The 21,100-nt window shown below is 43.1% G+C and overlaps 1 protein-coding gene across 1 annotated transcript in view; it reads left to right on the top strand.

Moving 5' to 3' along the window:
• The first annotated feature begins 12,977 nt into the window (after positions 1-12,977).
• Positions 12,978-21,100, top strand: part of LOC120044165 (trinucleotide repeat-containing gene 6C protein-like) — a 70,396-nt gene continuing 62,273 nt past the window's right edge. Inside the window, exon 1 of the mRNA XM_038988750.1 lies at positions 12,978-13,251. The gene's annotated coding sequence lies outside the window, so the exon portion shown is untranslated. The remainder of the gene's footprint in view (positions 13,252-21,100) is intronic.

Here is a 21,100-nt window from a genome sequence, read left to right as displayed (position 1 = left end):
TTGATGTGAGCCATGACCAGCCTTTCAAAACACTTCATGGCTACGGACGTGAGTGCTACGGGTCTGTAGTCATTTAGGCAGGTTGCCTTTGTGTTCTTGGGCACAGGGACTATGGTGGTCTGCTTGAAACATGTTGGTATTACAGACTTAATCAGGGACATGTTGAAAATGTCAGTGAAGACACCTGCCAATTGGTCAGCACATGCCCGGAGCACACATCCTGGTAATCCGTCTGGCCCCGCAGCCTTGTGTATGTCGACCTGTTTAAAGGTCTTACTCACGTCGGCTATGGAGAGTGTGATCACACAGTCGCCTGGAACAGCTGATGCTCTCATGCATGCCTTAGTGTTGCTTGCCTCGAAGCGAGCATAGAAGTGATTTAGCTCGTCTGGTAGGCTCGTGTCACTGGGCAGCTCTCGGCTGTGCTTCCCTTTGTAGTCTGTAATAGTTTGCAAGCCCTGCCACATAAGACGAGCTTCGGAGCTGCTGTAGTATGATTCAATCTTAGCCCTGTATTGACGCTTTGCCTGTTTGATGGTTCGTCGCAGGGCATAGCAGGATTTCTTGTAAGCTTCCGGGTTAGAGTCCCGCACCTTGAAAGCGGCAGCTCTACCCTTTAGCTCAGTGCGAATGTTGCCTGTAATCCATGGCTCCTGGTTGGGGTATGTACGTACAGTCACTGTGGGGACGACGTCCTCGATGCACTTATTGATAAAGCCAGTGACTGATGTGGTGTACTCCTCAATGTCATCTGAAGAATCCCGTAAGCAGGAATCAGGAGGATAGAGTTGTGGTCGGATTTACCAAATGGAGGGCGAGGGAGAGCTTTGTACGCGTCTCTGTGTGTGGAGTACAGGTGATCTAGAATTTTTTTCCCTCTGGTTGCACATTTAACATGTTGATGGAAATTTGGTTGAACTGATTAAAGTTTCCCTGCATTAAAGTCTCCGGCCACTAGGAGCGCCGCCTCTGGGTGAGTGGTTTCCTGTTTGCTTATTTCCTTATACAGCTGACTGAGTGCGGTCTTAGTGCCAGCATCTGTCTGTGGTGGTAAATAAACACCCACGAAAAGTATAGCTGAAAACTCTCTAGGCAAGTAGTGTGGCCTGCAATTTATCACAATATACTCTACTTCAGGCGAGAAAAATCTAGAGACTTCCTTAGCAGTAGCTTAACACCCCTGCTCATACAAACCAACTAGTGAATCATACACTGGAATTATACATATTGCCAGCCCCCCTCAAACACACACAGACCCTCGCCCCCTCCCACAAACTCTTCAAGCCTATCAGTCTGCCTGCGGGTCAGAGCTCTACCTCTCCCTAGAGGCGATACAGCTTGGTTTTATTGCTTGCATCGATCGTCAGTCTGCCCGTGCAGGGGGATCAATATGTGGATTAGAACAGAGTACCTCTCACCACTACCTCCACTACACTCCATGTCTCACTCCTCCCCAATATCACCTAACCACAATCACACTGTCTACCAGGGGAGACTAGGGGTTGGATGACTGGTGTGAAGGGAGGTTGGGAGAGGTGTTGAGTGTGTGTGGGTGGGAGGGGTGTGTGTGTGTGTGTGTGTGTGTGTGTGTGTGTGTGTGTGTGTGTGTGTGTGTGTGTGTGTGTGTGTGTGTGTGTGTGTGTGTGTGTGTGTGTGTGTGTGTGTGTGTGTGTGTGTGTGTGTGTGTGTGTCCATCACACACTGACTGCATCCAGAGGAATTGTACTCTAATGAAGGCAGGCAGTCTCTCCCTGTCAGCTCTGCCGGATTACACTCAGCCTCACATTTAACTTGTGTCTCTCACACACACACACTCATACACACACTGAACACCCTCCTCTCCCAGCCCCCTCTCCTATCCCCCTTTCTCCCCTCCTCCTCCTCTTTCCCAGCCTGTTTGCCCCCTGCCTTAACACTACAACACTCTATCAACATATCTACTGTCATCGACATTTTGCATTTGGCAGGCTCTATATCTTCTTGCTATGCCGTTGCCTTGGTAACGATCGGCGGGGGCCTCAGCTGGTGGAGTGAGCGAGTTGCCCTGTGGGCCGGGCCGTCTAGTCGCTCCAAACCTGACAGAAGCACAGTGGGCCTTTTACAGCAGATTTAATAAGGCAAATAATCAGATCGCCCGTAGCCAGTAATAACATCTTAATTCAATTTGGGATTAGTTCATTATTGCCCGGTGAGCTACTTAGCGGTGAACAAAAATATGCAAATACCAAAATATTCAGTTCTTGCTACAATACATCTGTTTACTGTTATTTTAGCCAAATGGTTATTCTAATGAGATATTTTAATGGTTATTAAATGAATATCTTATTTCGTTTTTACAATAAACACAACCATTAAAAAACAAATAAGGAAAAATAACATCAACTTATTTTATAGCATCAAGTCCACCCAGGTAATGTCATGATTTCTTAGGCTTTTTATATCTTCTCCCACTTCCCTCCTCTTCGAGTGAAATCTTTGCAATCTTTCGTTTTAGCTGAATTAGAGCCACTTTGAGTGGTATTGAGTGGGCTGAAGGCTAATGAATGGGAGACCTCCTGTATTTAACTGTTTTTATCGTGTTCCTGCTGGATACAGTTTAACTATTTAATGTGTGTTCCTGATGGAGACAGTTTAACTGTTTAATGTGTGTTCCTTATGGAGACAGTTTAACTGTTCATAGTGTTCCTGATGGATACAGTTTAACTGTTTAATGTGTGTTCCTGATGGAGAGGGTTTAACTGTCCATAGTGTTCCTGATGGAGACAGTTTAACTGTTTAATGTGTGTTCCTGATGGAGACAGTTTAACTGTTTAATGTGTGTTCCTGATGGAGACAGTTTAACTGTTTAATGTGTGTTCCTGATGGAGACAGTTTAACTGTTCATAGTGTTCCTGATGGATACAGTTTAACTGTTTAATGTGTGTTCCTGATGGAGAGGGTTTAACTGTTCATAGTGTTCCTGATGGAGACAGTTTAACTGTTTATTGTGTTCCTGATGGAGACAGTTTAACTGTTTAATGTGTGTTCCTGATGGAGACAGTTTAACTGTTTATTGTGTTCCTGATGGAGACAGTTTAACTGTTCATAGTGTTCCTGATGGAGACAGTTTAACTGTTTATTGTGTTCCTGATGGAGACAGTTTAACTGTTTAATGTGTGTTTCTGATGGAGACAGTTTAACTGTTCATAGTGTTTCTGGTGGAGACAGTTTAACTGTTCATAGTGTTTCTGATGGAGACAGCTTAACTGTTCATAGTGTTCCTGATGGAGACAGTTTAACTGTTTAATGTGTGTTCCTGATGGAGACAGTTTAACTGTTTAATGTGTGTTCCTGATGGAGACAGTTTAACTGTTTAATGTATGTTCCTGATGGAAACAGTTTAACTGTTCATAGTGTTCCTGATGGAGACAGTTTAACTGTTTATTGTGTTCCTGATGGAGACAGTTTAACTGTTTATTGTGTTCCTGATGGAGACAGTTTAACTGTTTAATGTGTGTTCCTGATGGAGACAGTTTAACTGTTTAATGTGTGTTCCTGATGGAGACAGTTTAACTGTTTAATGTATGTTCCTGATGGAAACAGTTTAACTGTTCATAGTGTTCCTGATGGAGACAGTTTAACTGTTTATTGTGTTCCTGATGGAGACAGTTTAACTGTTCATTGTGTTCCTGATGGAGACAGTTTAACTGTTTAATGTGTGTTCCTGATGGAGACAGTTTAACTGTTTAATGTGTGTTCCTAATGGAGACAGTTTAACTGTCCATAGTGTTCCTGATGGAGACAGTTTAACTGTTTAATGTGTGTTCCTAATGGAGACAGTTTAACTGTTCATTGTGTTCCTGATGGAGACAGTTTAACTGTTTATTGTGTTCCTGATGGAGACAGTTTAACTGTTCATTGTGTTCCTGATGGAGACAGTTTAACTGTTCATTGTGTTCCTGATGGAGACAGTTTAACTGTTTAATGTGTGTTCCTAATGGAGACAGTTTAACTGTCCATAGTGTTCCTGATGGAGACAGTTTAACTGTTCATTGTGTTCCTGATGGAGACAGTTTAACTGTTTAATGTGTGTTCCTAATGGAGACAGTTTAACTGTTCATTGTGTTCCTGATGGAGACAGTTTAACTGTTTATTGTGTTCCTGATGGAGACAGTTTAACTGTTTATCGCGTATGTGTATGAATCTCCTGCAGTCGACAATTCCTTCACCCATTCCCCTGATCTTTCAGTTTGGCTTCTGAATGAACTGTCATCTCCTCTTTGATGAGATAACAGTCACAGGGAATGAAGGTGGAGGGAATCATTCATTTCATGTTGAGATGTGAATAATTTGGAAGAGGCTATGGCTGTATTCCATATATGGGTCAATACAATTTTCTGGTGTGTTTCAGGTTTGCGATCGTTCTCTCTCGTTGAACTCTGCATTGTAGGCAGAGAACACAGACACAGAGGATGCCTCCTAAATGGCACCCTATTCCCTAAAGTAGTGCTCTACATTGTGCATAGTGTGCCATTTGGAACACAGCCAGAGGCTGTCCCTTTGGCTCTTAAGGCTTGGGAGCTCTTTAGACCCTAAGAACAAAACACTCCCAAGAAAACCCTGTGCTATCCCCTTTAACCAGCAGCTCCACATGAACACACTGCCTCCGACCCAAACACACACGCACGCAGTTTTAATCAGTTCCTCTCGGTACACACTCCCTACCAGCCCCTCAAATGAAGACATCAAAGCTATGTGTAACTGAAAGAGAGGAAGGAGGAGTGAGGGGAGGTGTGCATGTATTAAGAAAATAATGATCTGGATGTTTGAAATTGTAATGAGATTCAATCCGTTTCTGTCAGCTTGAGAGGATGGGTGGTGTGAATTGACTAACATTTAACAACACTTCCCTGCTAGCGTACACACACACACACACACACACACACACACACACACACACACACACACACACACACACACACAGACACACAGAGACAGTGGGTTGGGGAGCAGTAAGCCTGTTTGCGGAGGTGTGTGACAACCTCTATCCCATTACAGGACAGAGGGAGTGATCACTGCTAGCGGCTGTACAGGAGGGTTATTGATACTCCAGAGAAAGGCAGCTCATTTAATCAGAGGATTAATCAGGTAGAACAGGGCAGGGTAAGGCCAGAGTAGGAAAGCACCGTGCTTCTCCTCTCTACTGAGGGGCCAATCCACTCAACTTGTATGAACCGATGAATGAATGAAATACCATACGTATGTAACATATCCTGTGTGTGTGTGTGTGGCTGCCTTCCATATCCTCCTCTGCTTGGACCATAACTCACCCTACTAACCTCCCAGGCCCATAGAGGCAGTAAACAGTGGTGGAGACAGAGACCTCCAGGCCCATAGAGGAGGCAGTAAACAGTGGTGGAGACAGAGACCTCCCAGGCCCATAGAGGAGGCAGTAAACAGTGGTGGAGACAGAGACCTCCAGGCCCATAGAGGAGGCTGTAAACAGTGGTGGAGACAGAGACCTCCCAGGCCCATAGAGGAGGCAGTAAACAGTGGTGGAGACAGAGACCTCCAGGCCCATAGAGGAGGCAGTAAACAGTGGTGGAGACAGAGACCTCCCAGGCCCATAGAGGAGGCAGTAAACAGTGGTGGAGACAGAGGCCTCCAGGCCCATAGAGGAGGCAGTAAACAGTGGTGGAGACCGAGACCTCCCAGTCCCATAGAGGAGGCAGTAAACAGTGGTGGAGACAGAGGCCTCCCAGGCCCATAGAGGAGGCAGTAAACAGTGGTGGAGACAGAGGCCTCCAGGCCCATAGAGGAGGCAGTAAACAGTGGTGGAGACAGAGGCATCCAGGCCCATAGAGGAGGCAGTAAACAGTGGTGGAGACAGAGGCATCCAGGCCCATAGAGGCAGTAAACAGTGGTGGAGACAGAGACCTCCCAGGCCCATAGAGGAGGCAGTAAACAGTGGTGGAGACAGAGACCTCCCAGGCCCATAGAGGCAGTAAACAGTGGTGGAGACAGAGGCATCCAGGCCCATAGAGGAGGCTGTAAACAGTGGTGGAGACAGAGACCTCCCAGGCCCATAGAGGCAGTAAACAGTGGTGGAGACAGAGGCATCCAGGCCCATAGAGGAGGCTGTAAACAGTGGTGGAGACAGAGGCATCCAGGCCCATAGAGGAGGCTGCAAACAGTGGTGGAGACCTACTGAGCTACAGCACCACAGGCTGGGGTGGTCAATAACACCAGGCAGGTAGGCAGAGCTGAGACTACAGACTGGGAGTGATGAAGGGGACTGAGGACTGGGAGTGATACTGAGGACTGGGAGTGATACTGAGGACTGGGAGTGATGAAGAGGACTGAGGACTGAGAGTGATGAAGGGGACTGAGGACTTAACTCCTAATCTCTTTTATCTTAACTCCTATTCTCTGTCTCTCTGTCTCTGTTTGTCTGGGGAGCAGGCCTACGGGATTATACACAGATGTATGAATGATTCATTTTGCTCTGTAGAGTGTGTGCCCTGACTGGGAAATGGAAAGGAGAGGAGGAGAAAGAGAGATACAACACAGACAGCAACACAGACACTACAACCCCCACAATGCACCAGGGACATTTATTATTACAACTCTATGGTGATTCATATGCAGAAAATACCCTACATTCCTCATGTAGGCCACAGAAACAACATCATCATTTCTAATTTACGTTCCCCATGACCTAGCGTGCATAGATTATCTAAGAGATAATTAAGACATACTAAATAATTAGGTGAACGATAATGTTAATTCATGAATAATATATGAATAATGTGTGGATATAGGATCTCGGGACGTGGCATTGAGATTGATAGTATAGCCTAGATAAGACCTTCTCCACTGCGAGGAAGACACTGCTGTTGCTGTTGCCTCGCATTGGCTATATTCATCCTGGTACCATCATCTCACCACTGTAGTTACACACTCATATATTATTTACCAAGCTAATCCCACTGCAGAAGTGTGGTAAATGTGAGGGCCAATGTGGCTTGGCCTGGCTGCTGTATCCAGCTTTGTGTAAATCTGTGGGATTTTCAGATGTATTCATTGGTTGATTGGCTGATTGATTGGTTGGTTGGTTGATTCGTTGTTTGGTTGGTTGATTGGTTGTTTGGTTGATTGGCTGATTGGTTGGTTGATTAGGTTGTTTGGTTGGTTGTTTGGTTGGGTGGTTGATTGGTTGGTTGATTGGCTGATTGGTTGGTTGGTTGATTTGTTGTTTGGTTGGTTGATTGATTGGTTGGTTGATTGGTTGTTTGGTTGGTTGATTGGTTGATTGGTTGATTTCTGAATGACTGTGTGTTTTGATTTCAAGACCAGGTTAATACTGCCTGGTTCTGGCCACCCTAACCCATACCACCTCACTCACTTACTGTTCTTCTCCTTCTATTCCAACTTGGCCTTTGTGGAGAGAGATCTTCTTGTTGTTGGTGTGTGTGCATGTGCATGTGTGTGTGTGTGTGTGCAGGGGTGTCTGCAGTGTGGCATGTAGAGTGGTTGGGGTTGGGTTTGATATGTGGACGAGATAGACACCAGTGAGGCAGAGTGAGTCTGGTACCAGAATAATGGTTACCAACTGATATAAATCCAGTGTGTGTCTGTGAGAGAGAGAAAATACACACACACCCAACCCTCCAGCCCAGTGGAGAGCCCATTGTGTGAGAGCCCGTTCCATTACATTTCAGATTAGGTCAAGCTGCTGTTACCTGCTAAGGCTTCTTGGGAAATGAGGCTGGCTGCATTCTCCCTGCTTCTCGTGACCTTGGAGGTCATTTGGAGGAAGGACGCATTCATCACCGTGACACATGTATGCTGGGGTAGAGAGCAGGGAGAGAGAGAGGAGGGAGAGAGAGGGGCGAGAGGAGGAAGGGAGACGAGGAGGAGAGAGAGGCTGATAGCCACAACACCCATGCTAGACTGTTGTCCCCACCACAACACACTCCAGCAACCCTTTGAGAAAACGCAGTGTTACACCTCAGATTGCAGATTGAAAACACAGCCTCATGTTCCCCCTCTATAACACTAAATGAAGAGTTTACTTTATGTTATGGCAATACTTTTGTTGGGCTCATAATAGCTTAAAATATGCATAATAGAATATTCAATGGATGCCGTGACCTCTTCTTCTTGCTTTGTCTTTAGTATTTTTAATATGCATACTAGGTTAAAGGATAACAACTGGCAATGGGAATCAAGTTTAGCTGTTTGTCTTCCTAGTCAACCTCCAGTTCCTAATCACATTCATTAACTCATCCACATCTCCTTTTGGTCCATGGCTCCAACTGCACTCATGTCCTGCTCATCAATATAACACACACACGCGCACACAGGGAGCGTCTCAAGAGTATTGATCAGAGTGAAGTCAAGATCAGCCTCTATTCTGTCTGACTCCCCAGCCCAAAATGACAGACAGACAGTGTAATGATGGATTGGCAACATTCGGCCCGCGGGCCAAAACCGTCCTACAAGTGATGTTTTTAGCAAAAAATCTAATTACCAGGAATTCGGCTAAAAATAAGTTTCATTTAGGAAGTCTGTTCCCCAAGTGGGGGGTGCATAATTATTTGTATATATTTATTTTTTATCCAGTCAAATAAACCCTCCAAACAGCCTACCCGACGCTAGGAGTTGTCCGCATGGTCCTAAAGCACACAATTGCCTCATTTTGTATCACATTCCAATGATAAAACTGATGTGGACAAAAATGCAATTTCAAAATGTAGGGGGTACATCCTGTGCCCCTGCACACACATATATAAAGAGATGTTCTCTCTTTCTAATGACAATGCCTGACACATATCGGCAGAGACAGTGATCAAGTGGGTATTTGCCCTATAGAAACAGATCACTATGTTATCCATGACTGATATATCTCCCTGTCCCTCCCATCTCCCCACAATCTTCAATCTCATCTCGAGCCCACAAAAAATCTGGTGCTGAGCTAGCAGACGTTAGCATTTAGCGCTGCTAGCGCACCTCCTCCGAAACAACGGTGAGTGAACATGTCAGGTGCGTGGGGCTGCTGAGGCGCCAGCAGGTTTTGAAGGATAACAGTATGAAGAGGATTTGATGGCTGCGCTGCTCTTCACTTCCAGCCCCTCAGAAGGACATGCTCATCACAAGTGTAGATAAACAGAGCGTGTGCGTGTTTGTTAGTGGTGTGTGTGTGTGCGTGCGTGCGTGTTTGTTAGTGGTCTTCAGGTCAGCTGTTTCTTCACGCTACCCGCCCGCAATTGCAAATAACCCATCCACAACCGCCCAACTATAAGTGATAATGTGAAAATCTCATGCCCCCACCTAACCTTAACCCGAAGAATATAGAAAATAGCTGTAGGCTACAGTCAAAGACCGCAGAAGAATTTTTTGACAGGGGGTGCAGGATTTTTTGGGTAGGCTATTTGTCTATAATTAGATAGGCCTACATGTCGCTTCTCTCTTGTCATTATATGTTGCCCCAGAAGAATAAATAAACACTTTCTCAACAGAATAATGTAATAGATCGATAGAATGAATGCTTCAATCTAGTTGACGTCGGTAAAGTTGTCTCTGTGGCGGAGCAGACCTTTAGGGACTAGGGAGAAAATGCAATATCACAAAGAAACGGAAAGATTTTCCGTGTAAAGGGAGGCTGCATGGCCTCCCTGACAAAGGCCATGCAGCCGAAACGCTTCAGAGTTATTACACTTTGTTTCCATTGAACGTGCCATACAAATAAAGGCATTTTAATGAATTATATGAAGAGTGCGTTGGTCCTCCTTTCTTTTTGATGACATCAGTTAGATCGGCTGTAAGAAAAAAGAAAGCTGTGAAACGACCCAATGTTTTTCTGATAAGGTTTCAGTTTGGCTTCGATGCTTATTTTATGTGGTTGAAATAGCCTACTATCAGCTTTTATGATGAAGACAGCACCTCTACAGATCTAACTGAACATTGCATTCTCTCAAGATGCCGAAAGAAAGAAATTATATTCCTCCACTCCTGTTATACATTTATAGATTTTTTAAGGTATTGTTTTCTCCTTATTAATGGAATAAAGAGAAAACAATACCTTAATAAAATCCATAAATGTATAATTCTGTGTACTGTTTAGATGGGTTAAATGGAAACTGAAATCTGGACACGGACTTTTAAAACAATTATTTAAAAAATGTCAACATGTCTGGAGCGCAGAGGTCATCTCCTGAGAAACGATACAGTGAGAGTGTTACTGGTCATTCTATCTTGTCTTGTCTAAACCTGGCTGCAGTGTCTCCCAGTTGATGGGGAGAGGGAGGGAGGGGGGCGAGAGGGACACAGAAATGGAGCGAAAGAGAAAGACAGCAATCACAAGCCAATGTTTGCCGGTAGTTAATTGTTCATTTGAATCCCATAAAGGTAGCCAATTATGTTTGTGTGTAATACATCTGATAAACAGTGTGGTTGTGACTCTCTATCTTACAATTGAGCCACAGATTCTCTGTGTGACTGTGTAAGAATGAAGTCTTGCTTCTCGCTCATCTCAATGTTGCTAGTGCAACATAATTTTGCTGACTCTACCTTAAATATATGGAAAAGATAATTTGTAACAACGTTCAGGTAACCTTAGCGAAATGATCTAATTATCAAGGTCAATGTACCATACTACTATGGCTTACCCTGTAAAACAACACATTTCACTGCACCTATCTGGTGTATCTGACAATAAAAAATATTTGTATTTTATTTACTTTTTTAAAACGTTTTTGTGAGTCTGTGCGTTCCAGCGTGTGTGCATCTGTGTGTATCCGTCTGCCCCTGTGTTAATGGCTGTTTCTGTGTTTATGGCTGTCTCTGTGTTTATGGTTGTCTCTGTGTTTATGGTTGTCCCTGTGTTTATGGTTGTCTCTGTGTTTATGGCTGTCTCTGTGTTTATGGTTGTCCCTGTGTTTATGGCTGTCTCTGTGTTTATGGTTGTCCCTGTGTTTATGGTTGTCTCTGTGTTTATGGCTGTCTCTGTGTTTATGGTTGTCCCTGTGTTTATGGCTGTCTCTGTGTTTATGGTTGTCCCTGTGTTTATGGTTGTCTCTGTGTTTATGGCTGTCTCTGTGTTTATGGTTGTCCCTGTGTTTATGGCTGTCTCTGTGTTTATGGTTGTCCCTGTGTTTATGGCTGTCTCTGTGTTTATGGTTGTCCCTGTGTTTAAGGCTGTCTCTGTGTTTATGGCTGTCTCTGTGTTTCTGTGTTCATGGCTGTCTCTGTGTCTCTGTGTTTATGGCTGTCCCTGTGTTTATCGCTGTCTGTGTTTGTCTGTATCTGTATATTAAACAGATAATACCCTTAACTGAATCTATAAAGCAGTTCTCCTATCTGAGACTCTTCTCTCCTCCACCCCTCCTCTCCCCAGTGACAATTCCTCCTTTAATTTACCTCCTGTGTTTGCCACGGGGCCAAGTTGTTACACGTTAGCAGCCTGACCTTTTATCTCTGGCAGACAGATGTCGCAGGGTCGGCAGGGGTCATAATTGAATCTCTAACCAGCTCCACGGCGTACGTTGACTCCCTGTGACCGCGATCGATACTAACGTCCACTCTGGTGACATCAAGTTCAACAACCCCTGTCTGGCCCCCTGAGTCTGCCTAAGATGACACTTAACCCTTTATAGGATCCTACTGGGCACACACACACACACACATACACACACACACACACACACACACACACACACACACACAGACACACAGACACACAGACAGCCTGGTAGCTAACAGGGGACATTGAATTATGAACGTCTGTAGAAGCTATGACACCCCCAGGAGTATTTTCCATAAGCCATGATTAGTGTCTCTCTCTCCCCCTCCCTCTCTTCCTCCACGCCTCACCATGTACTTAATCATGATGTAGGCTGAGTCATTGTGCTTTGCTACTGTCGCCGTAACGCATATCTCTGCCATAATCCATGTGGGTGACGTGAGTCCAGATGGTTATTTCATTGTGTGTACTCATGGGGGGCTGTCATCCCATTTTATTATCAGAGTCATAGTTTTATGGTCATGTATATGATGTCTTCTAATAGACACATATTCATCTAAGCCTCTAAGCAACAGTATCAGATGGGGTTTGCTTAGCCTGGGTGTGAATGGTAGATCAGAGCTAATGAGAGAGAGATATGGGTCCTTAGTGAGATCCAGATTTGGCTCGTTGCACAGTGAAATATTTGTCCGGCACTCTGATCATATTTGTTTGTCTCTTGAGAGAGCGAGAGAAGGATGACAGAGATGAACTGGAAGTGGGAGAGAAGTGTATCGTTATCATTCCAGCATGACAAAAATATTGACTTGTGGAGGTAATTGTGTTTTCCTACCCGACCAGATAGTAGATAGCATACAAGCCCATTGTAGCCTCCAATCTTCCATGCTGAGTCTCATTTTGTAGATTTGAATTGAATTGAATTGGAATTGGAATCATCACCTTAAGCTGCTAGAGAACCCTGTGGAGTCCACTTAAAAATCTATTTCATTCTTTGTTTGCAACAACAACCCAAAATAATATAAAAAAGAAGGCATGGTGTGGAGTACTGCTGGTGTGTATGTGTGTGTTATGCAAATAGGAATGGAATGCTGGGCTGGCACAGAGACACTAACATGTTTGTAAGTGCTGGTGTATGATCAACATAAGATGTTGAAATTGTGCCCTCTGTAGGTGAAAAGTACATATCCAGCGAAGCATAAACATTGCACTTGCTCACATAACACATTAGGAACTAAACATTTTAAATCTTCAAAAGCTACAGAACTGTGAGCTCAAACAGTGTATAGCTATTGCATTGCATTGCTTTCTTATTAAGCAAGTCAGAAAGGGAGAGGAAGGAAGGCAAGGAAACAAGGAGGTAGAGAGAGGTTGGCCACTGTAGTTGTCATGGAAACGTCGAGGCGGAGCATGGGGAGGCTTTTTGAGTGGGACCAGTTTGTTATTGGAGGTCACGTGGCCAGTCGCTAGGGACAGAGGCACGTCCTGTACCTCGGATTGTAGCGTTGCGAGCTGCTGCTATCGCTAGTTTGAACAAAATGGCTGCAGAGGCACCACTAACGAAAGCCCACTGAACGGTAGGAATTATCATCGACGATGTTTTAATGGATATCTTGGAAATACACCTTCTCCAAATATTGGATTTTGCAAGAATTTGGTCTCTTGGATTCCTCTATTTTCGAGCATTTCACAGTCGCGTTCTGTAAAACATTTTTTTGCACTTTTAAAAATGTCAGCTCATCAAAGACAAGGTAGGTTACTGAAATTGCATATGGTGTTCATTTTTATATTTAGCTGAAACGTTACACAAGTTGCACCGATATACTTTATCTTGCTGGACATTAGCTAGCTTGTTTGCTTAAATATCGCACTTTGCTGTCATTTCTTCCTCTCTCTGACACTTGCTCTATTTCACGTTGTTTCCGAGATAATCAACATTTTGCTTTGGTTGTTTGCAATTAAATTCGAGACTAGAAAACACGTTTTGAACCTAAAACTTTGCCAACTGGTTAGGACTACAGAGAGCTAACGTTAACTGTATTGCTTTGCTTCTGTATCTTCTTGCTGCGACCGAATTCTTGGTCTGTGATACGGGTATCAAGGACAGAACATCGAATATTGTCATGCAAATTACGCCTCAAATTGAATTCAAATTCACTAAAACCCACAGTAAGAAATAAGGTAAGACGTATTGAATTTTCTAATCTTTTAACATGATTTATTTAGAGAAATATTTAAAGAGGGGCGGGGATTCGCATCCAAGCAATTGATATGCGGCTGCAGCTTCCGATTGATAAACAGCATCAATTTATCAAAACAGTGCCTAATGCCTTCATGTTTGAGCATTGCAACATTGTTGGTAATTTTCTAAATTTGACTACCAAGGTCATGTTTTTATTAAATAACTTAATTGTAATAACCATTTTAAAAATGTATTCATAAAATGAAACAAAACTGAAATGCAAACATATAATGCACACTGGGAGGAAAATTATCAGTATAGCTAGAAAGATGCAACTTTGACCGTGACATTTGCATTGACCAATGAAATTCATAATGGGCTTCAACAACATCCCACATGCGCATGCAGACTGGCATGTGTTTGAAATGCTAAGCACATAGATCTATTCTAGAGTAAGCAGGTAGGCATTCGGTACTGCTGTGGTGATAAAATAGACAATGTAGTCAAATACAGATACAAAATTAGCTGGTTGGGGTCACAAGCAGGACTACTATCCAATGACCGGTACAGTAATGGGGGTGGTTAAACAAATTAGCCAAGCAATTGTGGGCTCTATCTGTGAGGTTATACACATTTGAGATTAGAGTGGTTTGGAAGTCCATCTTGGATCCTTTCCCATTCTCATGGCACTTCTGGTTAACTGCTTTGTCCCTTGTCTTGTCTAGAAGGGATAGAGTTTTTGTCCAAATGGACTTTTCGTTGCAGGTTAGGAAAACAACTTCTGGTGTCAAATTTGACAAGCTGCATCCCATCTAGACATAACCTTTGGCCCTTGTGTGGTCGGAATACAGCCAATCAAATCTCTCTAGTCTAACCAAACCGACATGGCTGAAGCTGGGTCCACACTTCCAAGCTTGGTTCTCTGCTTCAGCCTGCCAGGTTTCTGTTGGTTGCTGATTCTTAAAAGGTAGCGACTAGCAAGCGTTTTCCTCCTCTTGCTTCCTCTGACATGAATACACATTTATTGTTGGTGGTAACTGCCTCCTGCTCTGGGCATGCAGTCATAATGGCTGTGCTGCCCTGGCATGAGTCTGTCTCCCAGAGAGGAAGCGGCTTGCCTGGCTGAAAGATGGGCCATGTTGCCAGAGTTGGATGAGCTCCAGAGGAAGGTTGCTTTATTGTTCACAAGGCTTTGTTTATTTGGCCTGTTTATTTCAATGGAGACATACAAGCACAGGGTTATTTGAGAAAATGGATAGACCCATCAGAAGTTGCAGCAGTTTAGCTTATGCTAGTCAACACCCGTCCCTAGATGTGTTTATAGGAAGATGTCCCGTACCATTATTTCAGCGAGAGGGACTCCATGGCACAATGAGCTGTTCTTCTACAGTTGGAATCCTTTGAACTGTCAAGATGTCATAATCTCTTTTAATTGAAACACATTTTCTCTTCCTGTATCCCCTTATCCCTGTGACATCTGTCATTACACTGTCTTCACAGTCACTTGACATCGACCACCCCACACTCTTAATGCTCTGATTACTATACAGATCAGGTCTTAGGCCTGCACTCAGTTACTCTCCTCAGCTCACCATACACACAGTGGCTTGATAGCTAGGTTAGGTTTCTGTGGCAGCTCTGGCAGTTTGGCTTACAGGGTAGTTGTTTGCCTTTGAAATGACTAACCTTGCTCTTTGTGAAATGCTCTGTCAAACTGTTTCTTAGAGATGGGTTTACATGTTTTGACTTTGCATGCCACACTATTGGCTAACCAGGACAGGATCTCTGAGGTAATGGGTTTGATTGGCTCTATTTCTTACAAGTTAGCGTTGTTGATAGTCCCAAATTATTTCCTGATCTGCCCCTCAGAGATTTGCCAGGCAAGGCCTAGAAGAAGAACACACGAATATCAACAACTTAAGAACTGTCAGAAGAATCCAAACTTCTTATTAATCAGGTCTGAATAAGTACAAAGCCATCGAAGCACAGATCAGCATAACTAAAGCTTATCACTCTCCTAGTCCCAACTCAGCAATTTGGTCCTCAGGCCTTCTCCAAGCAGCCAGAATGGCAAATTCATTCTTTATAATTGAGTGCCAAACAAGTGGATGTACTAGGCTGAATATGAAGTATAGTGTACGCCTAAGTGAGGAAAAGCCTTGATCCACAGCCTCTTCACATGAATCATTTAATCTGATTCTGAATACCGCCAACACCCAGCAGGTTCTGTCGCTAACTAATCATTAGCTCAACTCTATTAAACATCTTTTTGTTGATGATCTAAAGAGTGGACCTTTTCATTCTTTGTTGTGGGTTTCATATGCTAGTGTAACTAAGCACTCAACAGCCAGTCTGTTTGATTTGACAGATAGCCTTGCAATAGATTGTCGTTTGCATTCAGCTCACACACTGAATTGCAAATTCGTAAAGTTGTGCAGACTTGCAAGGGAAATATCAGTTTGGGAAGGAACCACACTTGAAGATATTCTCCCCACTACCCACTATTAGAATCTCTCTGTTCTAGATTAAACATCGATCTCAGTGGGAGATATCCTAGTGATTTTATAACTGCAAATTCAAAGAGTTGTGCAAGCTGGCAATGGAAATATCACAGTCTGCAAACCCCACTTTGAGAGATTCTCCAAGATATCCTAGTGAATTCATGAATGGATATGGACGTCCATCCTCCTAACTAGGCTACCAGACTTGAAACGGAATGGACGCCATCTCTTTTGATAAGATGTAGACTAGACCTCTGAAGCACAATCCTTCTGTTTCCTTATAAACAACTCATTCCCCTTATAATGTTATTTACTTTTTCCCTATTACGGGCAGCAGTCATTCAATGGCACCATGTTGGTAAATGTTAGGCCAGGTTTAAGGAGCCATGAAGCTGGCGCTGGGGCTTTTCTCTCTGCTAACGCATGTTCACTCCCAGAGGGGCCGAGCTCTGGGGCAGAACACTTGTCATTCTCCAAGTAGACCTAAATGAGGCAAAAGGGAGATTATTGAAAGGCCCTTGAAGTGAACAGTAGGGTTTGTCCCCTGAGGTCTGACTGAAGGTTTGGCTTTCTGGTTTCGTAGACTTCTGAAGAGAGGCCCACTTGAGGTGACCAATTTGTGCGTCATCCACTGATTCCACTCTCTATCTAACGGCCACTCAAGCCCAGTGTCAGTACTTCAATATACCTTATATCCTTTAGCCTTGTATGTAAAAATATTTTGTATAATATATATATATTTTTAATTACACTAAGAAATGCAGACTAGGCTAATGGAAGTTAGCTCATCAGTTGGACATTCAGCAAGTTGTTTTATTGGATTTACACAAAGTTCTGGAGTTCTTCTTCACCTGCTTCAGTAAAAGTTGTTCCTGACTCCCCAGCCCTGCACAAAGACAGCATTTATTTCCTTGATCGGTCTTAATTTATTCTTCTTGCTACGTGAGTTTCCCTTCACATACAGCCCTTTCCCTTTTCAGACCTGCTGGATAATGGCTTTTTATGAAGATGAATGTGGAAACAGAGCAAGTGCTACGTGATTGGAGTCTAATAAGTTATTTTGTTGGGGACGTTCTGTGATCTATTGGAGCAATAAGTTGTTTGACCGGGCTCGTGAAACGGCTGCTCCGGTTACTGACGGAGAGGATGAAAGTCATTGGGAACTTCAACTGCTGGAGCCGATCCATAGATTTTATTTCTGGCGGCCTGCTAAGAGTGCCAGGAGGAGTGTAGCATCTGAAAAGTCTCCTGCCCTTGTGGATCAGCCCTGGCCAGAGCATTAGCAGGACTTCATAGAGAATAACTTCTAGTTCTTTGAAGAGGGAGATCCTCTTCACTATGTTAGAGGAATATCATCAACTATTGCCCAGTTGTTAGAAGAGGGAGATCCTCTTCACTATGTTAGAGGAATATCATCAACTATTGCCCAGTTGTTAGAAGAGGGAGACCCTCTTCACTATGTTAGAGGAATAACTATTGCCCAGTTGTTAGAAGAGGGAGATCCTCTTCACTATGTTAGAGGAATATCATCAACTATTGCCCAGTTGTTAGAAGAGGGAGATCCTCTTCACTATGTTAGAGGAATATAATCAACTATTGCCCAGTTGTTAGAAGAGGGAGATCCTCTTCACTATGTAAGAGGAATATCATCAACTATTGCTCAGTTGTTAGAAGAGGGAGATCCTCTTCACTATGTTAGAGGAATATCATCAACTATTGCCCAGTTGTTGGAAGAGGGAGATCCTCTTCACTATGTTAGAGGAATAACTATTGCCCAGTTGTTGGAAGAGGGAGACCCTCTTCACTATGTTAGAGGAATAACTATTGCCCAGTTGTTGGAAGAGGGAGACCCTCTTCACTATGTTAGAGGAATAACTATTGCCCAGTTGTTGGAAGAGGGAGGCCCTCTTCACTATGTTAGAGGAATGACTATTGCCCAGTTGTTGGAAGAGGGAGATCCTCTTCACTATGTTAGAGGAATATCATCAACTATTGCCCAGTTGTTAGAAGAGGGAGATCCTCTTCACTATGTTAGAGGAATATCATCAACTATTGCCCAGTTGTTAGAAGAGGGAGACCCTCTTCACTATGTTAGAGGAATATCATCAACTATTGCCCAGTTGTTGGAAGAGGGAGATCCTCTTCACTATGTTAGAGGAATATCATCAACTGTTGCCCAGTTGTTGTTTTTTCTCTTTCCTTATACAGTACCACTCAAAAGTTTGGACACACCTACTCAATGCTGTTATCAAGGCAAAGAGTGGCTACTTTGAAGAATCTCAAATATAAAATATATTTTAATTGGTTTAACACTTTTTTTGGTTACTACATGATTCCATATGTGTTATTTCATAGTGTTTATGTCTTCACTATTATTCTACAATGTAGAAAATAGTAAAAATAACGAAAAACCCTTGAATGAGTAGGTGTGTCCAGGCTTTTGACTGGTACTGTGTGTGTGTATAGATAGAGATATATATCTCACACACGTACGTGTTTGTTTCATGAGCTAAAATTAAAGATCCCGGAAATGTTCCATACGCACAAAAAGCGTATTTCTCTCCAATTTTGTGGACAAATTTGTTTACATCCCCGTTAGTGAGCATTTCTCTTTTGCCATGATAATCCATCCACTTGACGTGGCATATCAAGAAACTGATTAAACAGCATGATCATTACATAGGTGCACCTTGTGCTGGCTACAATAAGGCCCCTCTAAAAAGTGCAATTTTGTCACACAACAATGCCACAGATGTCTCAAGTTTAGGGAGTGTGCAATTGGCATGCTGACTGCAGGAATGTCCACCAGAGTTGTTGCCTCAAGTCGTTTTAGAGAATTTGTCAGTATGTCCAACCGGCATCACAACCGCAGACCACGTGTAACCGCCCAGGACCTCCACACCCGGCTTCTTCACCTGTGGGATGGTCTGAGAACAGCCACATTTAGTAATTTTAAGTCCCACCCTTCAGCTACCATCAACCCCGGCCATCTATCTCTGAACACCATCCAGTTTTGATTTCTATTTGCCATATATTTTTCAGATGTGATGTTTCACAAAAGTTCTGAACCTTTCTATTCTCATAGTTTCTACAGATTGTAAATTAAAGAAACATTTTTGTTCAGAGTATTATTATATTATTGGTGAATTGACTATGACTTTTCAAATTACCGAGCAGTGCTATTTGCAGAGTTGGCTCCAGGTAAATTCTTCAGCCTTTCCTGAACTTGCGACCAAAAACAAGCTACATATTTGACAGTACCAAAACAAGTGATCTAATGATTTTCTCTCTTCGCAGCAAAATCTGCAGTGCTGGGATGGTTGTATCGCCCATTAATATAACATTTAATTGGTTGTAAGAATTTTGTACAATTTAAATTGAAGAACTAAGTTTTGAATCTGGCGTCGTTTTGCGTATCAGTTCATAAACCATGTGCCATGGAATCGGTACATCGAAAATCTCTTCTCAACTATCTTGCAATCAATATGGCACAGCTATCACTTTTTTTTGTCCTGAAATGAAACTGGTATACTTTTTATCACAATTTTTTAAAACCAATTTTGGTCTTTAATGCAGAGCCGACAGACAAGTTCCTTACTTTCTCCCCTTCCAACTGCTTCTTCCATTTTTGCGGTAATGCTGCAATTAGTTGGTTTTAATTTTAGATTGAGCAGACATTTGTGTTAGCTGCATGTGTGACAAGTCAACCAGTCCTATAATTTATAATTTTATAATTTATTTTCAAATTATATATTTTTTTGATCAATTAGTATATTTGAGTTTAACCATAGTATTTGTTGGAATATTTGTTCTGTCTTTTCTGGTGGATTAAACTGAAATTGCAACCAACTTTCTATGGCTTGTTTTTAAAAAAGCGATATTTTGGAGATCATTTCATTTTCAAATAACAGGAAGAGAGCGGTTGTAATCGGGGAAAAGGCCATTCTTGAACATGGGGTGAGCCATTCTTACTGAGCTGCTAGAGAACCTGTTTGAATTTAAGTGTAGTTGTATGATTGAAGCCTTTAGTGAGATGATTTTTTATTGAATCGTTTATGCTCTCCAAATTAATATTCATTATAATTTTGTCTGGCTTGCCATTCCAAATAAAATATAATATAATTGTATAATATAATTGTATAAGAGATTCTCCTAAATTTGAAATATTCCAGGCATTTATGTATAAATTACAGTCGTACTTTATCAAAAGCCTTTTTCAAATTCCGCTGAGAATACCAGGCCTGGTTCCAGATTTTTAAAATGTAACTGTCTTTGTTTTTGCAGATGGCTGGAGAATTTTAAGCAGTGTTTTGGGATACCTGAAAGGGCTCAAATGTGGCACATCAGATCTCGTTTTCCAGAGCGTTTTGGGAAGTGCGGTCTGTCTTCCTAATGTACGATCGTTCCGAGCAGAGGGGCTGCAGTCTGATTCCGCCATTGCGGCTGCTAGCGAGCAATCCTTCTCCCGGGGGCTCAGCAGCCTCGCTCTTATTTGTCTTGCTGCGCTGGCATTCCTGGCTCTGTGCCCAGTGACTATCGTCTCGCAAGCCCCCTTCCCCCCCCACCGCGCACACACAGCCCCTCGGTCTCATTGCGCGCCGCACACACACCCTCCACCTCCCCCCTTCCTTGTATGTGTTCTCACATACACCAGAGTGTCTGGATATCAACAGCAACCTGCACCACCCCATCATACCATTACCCTCCTTATTGTACGGTCCTTCCTCTACCCTCTCTCTGATTGCCTTTTGTCCGCATTTGTTCCCAGAAGCAGTCTGGTTTAATAGACATCACCTCTCTTATCCTCTTGTTGTGTTTTAGTGGTTCTATCCTCAGCACCATTGTTGTAAAGGGTTTACCTCACCAGCAGCATCCAGCTCAAGGCTGTACGTTTAGCTTATCAATCACTGTCTTCCT

This window comes from Salvelinus namaycush, chromosome 3 (genome assembly GCF_016432855.1).
Source record: "Salvelinus namaycush isolate Seneca chromosome 3, SaNama_1.0, whole genome shotgun sequence".
NCBI lineage: Eukaryota > Metazoa > Chordata > Actinopteri > Salmoniformes > Salmonidae > Salvelinus > Salvelinus namaycush.
Note: the sequence above shows the minus strand (reverse complement) of the source record. Positions and strands in the feature narration are given on the sequence as shown.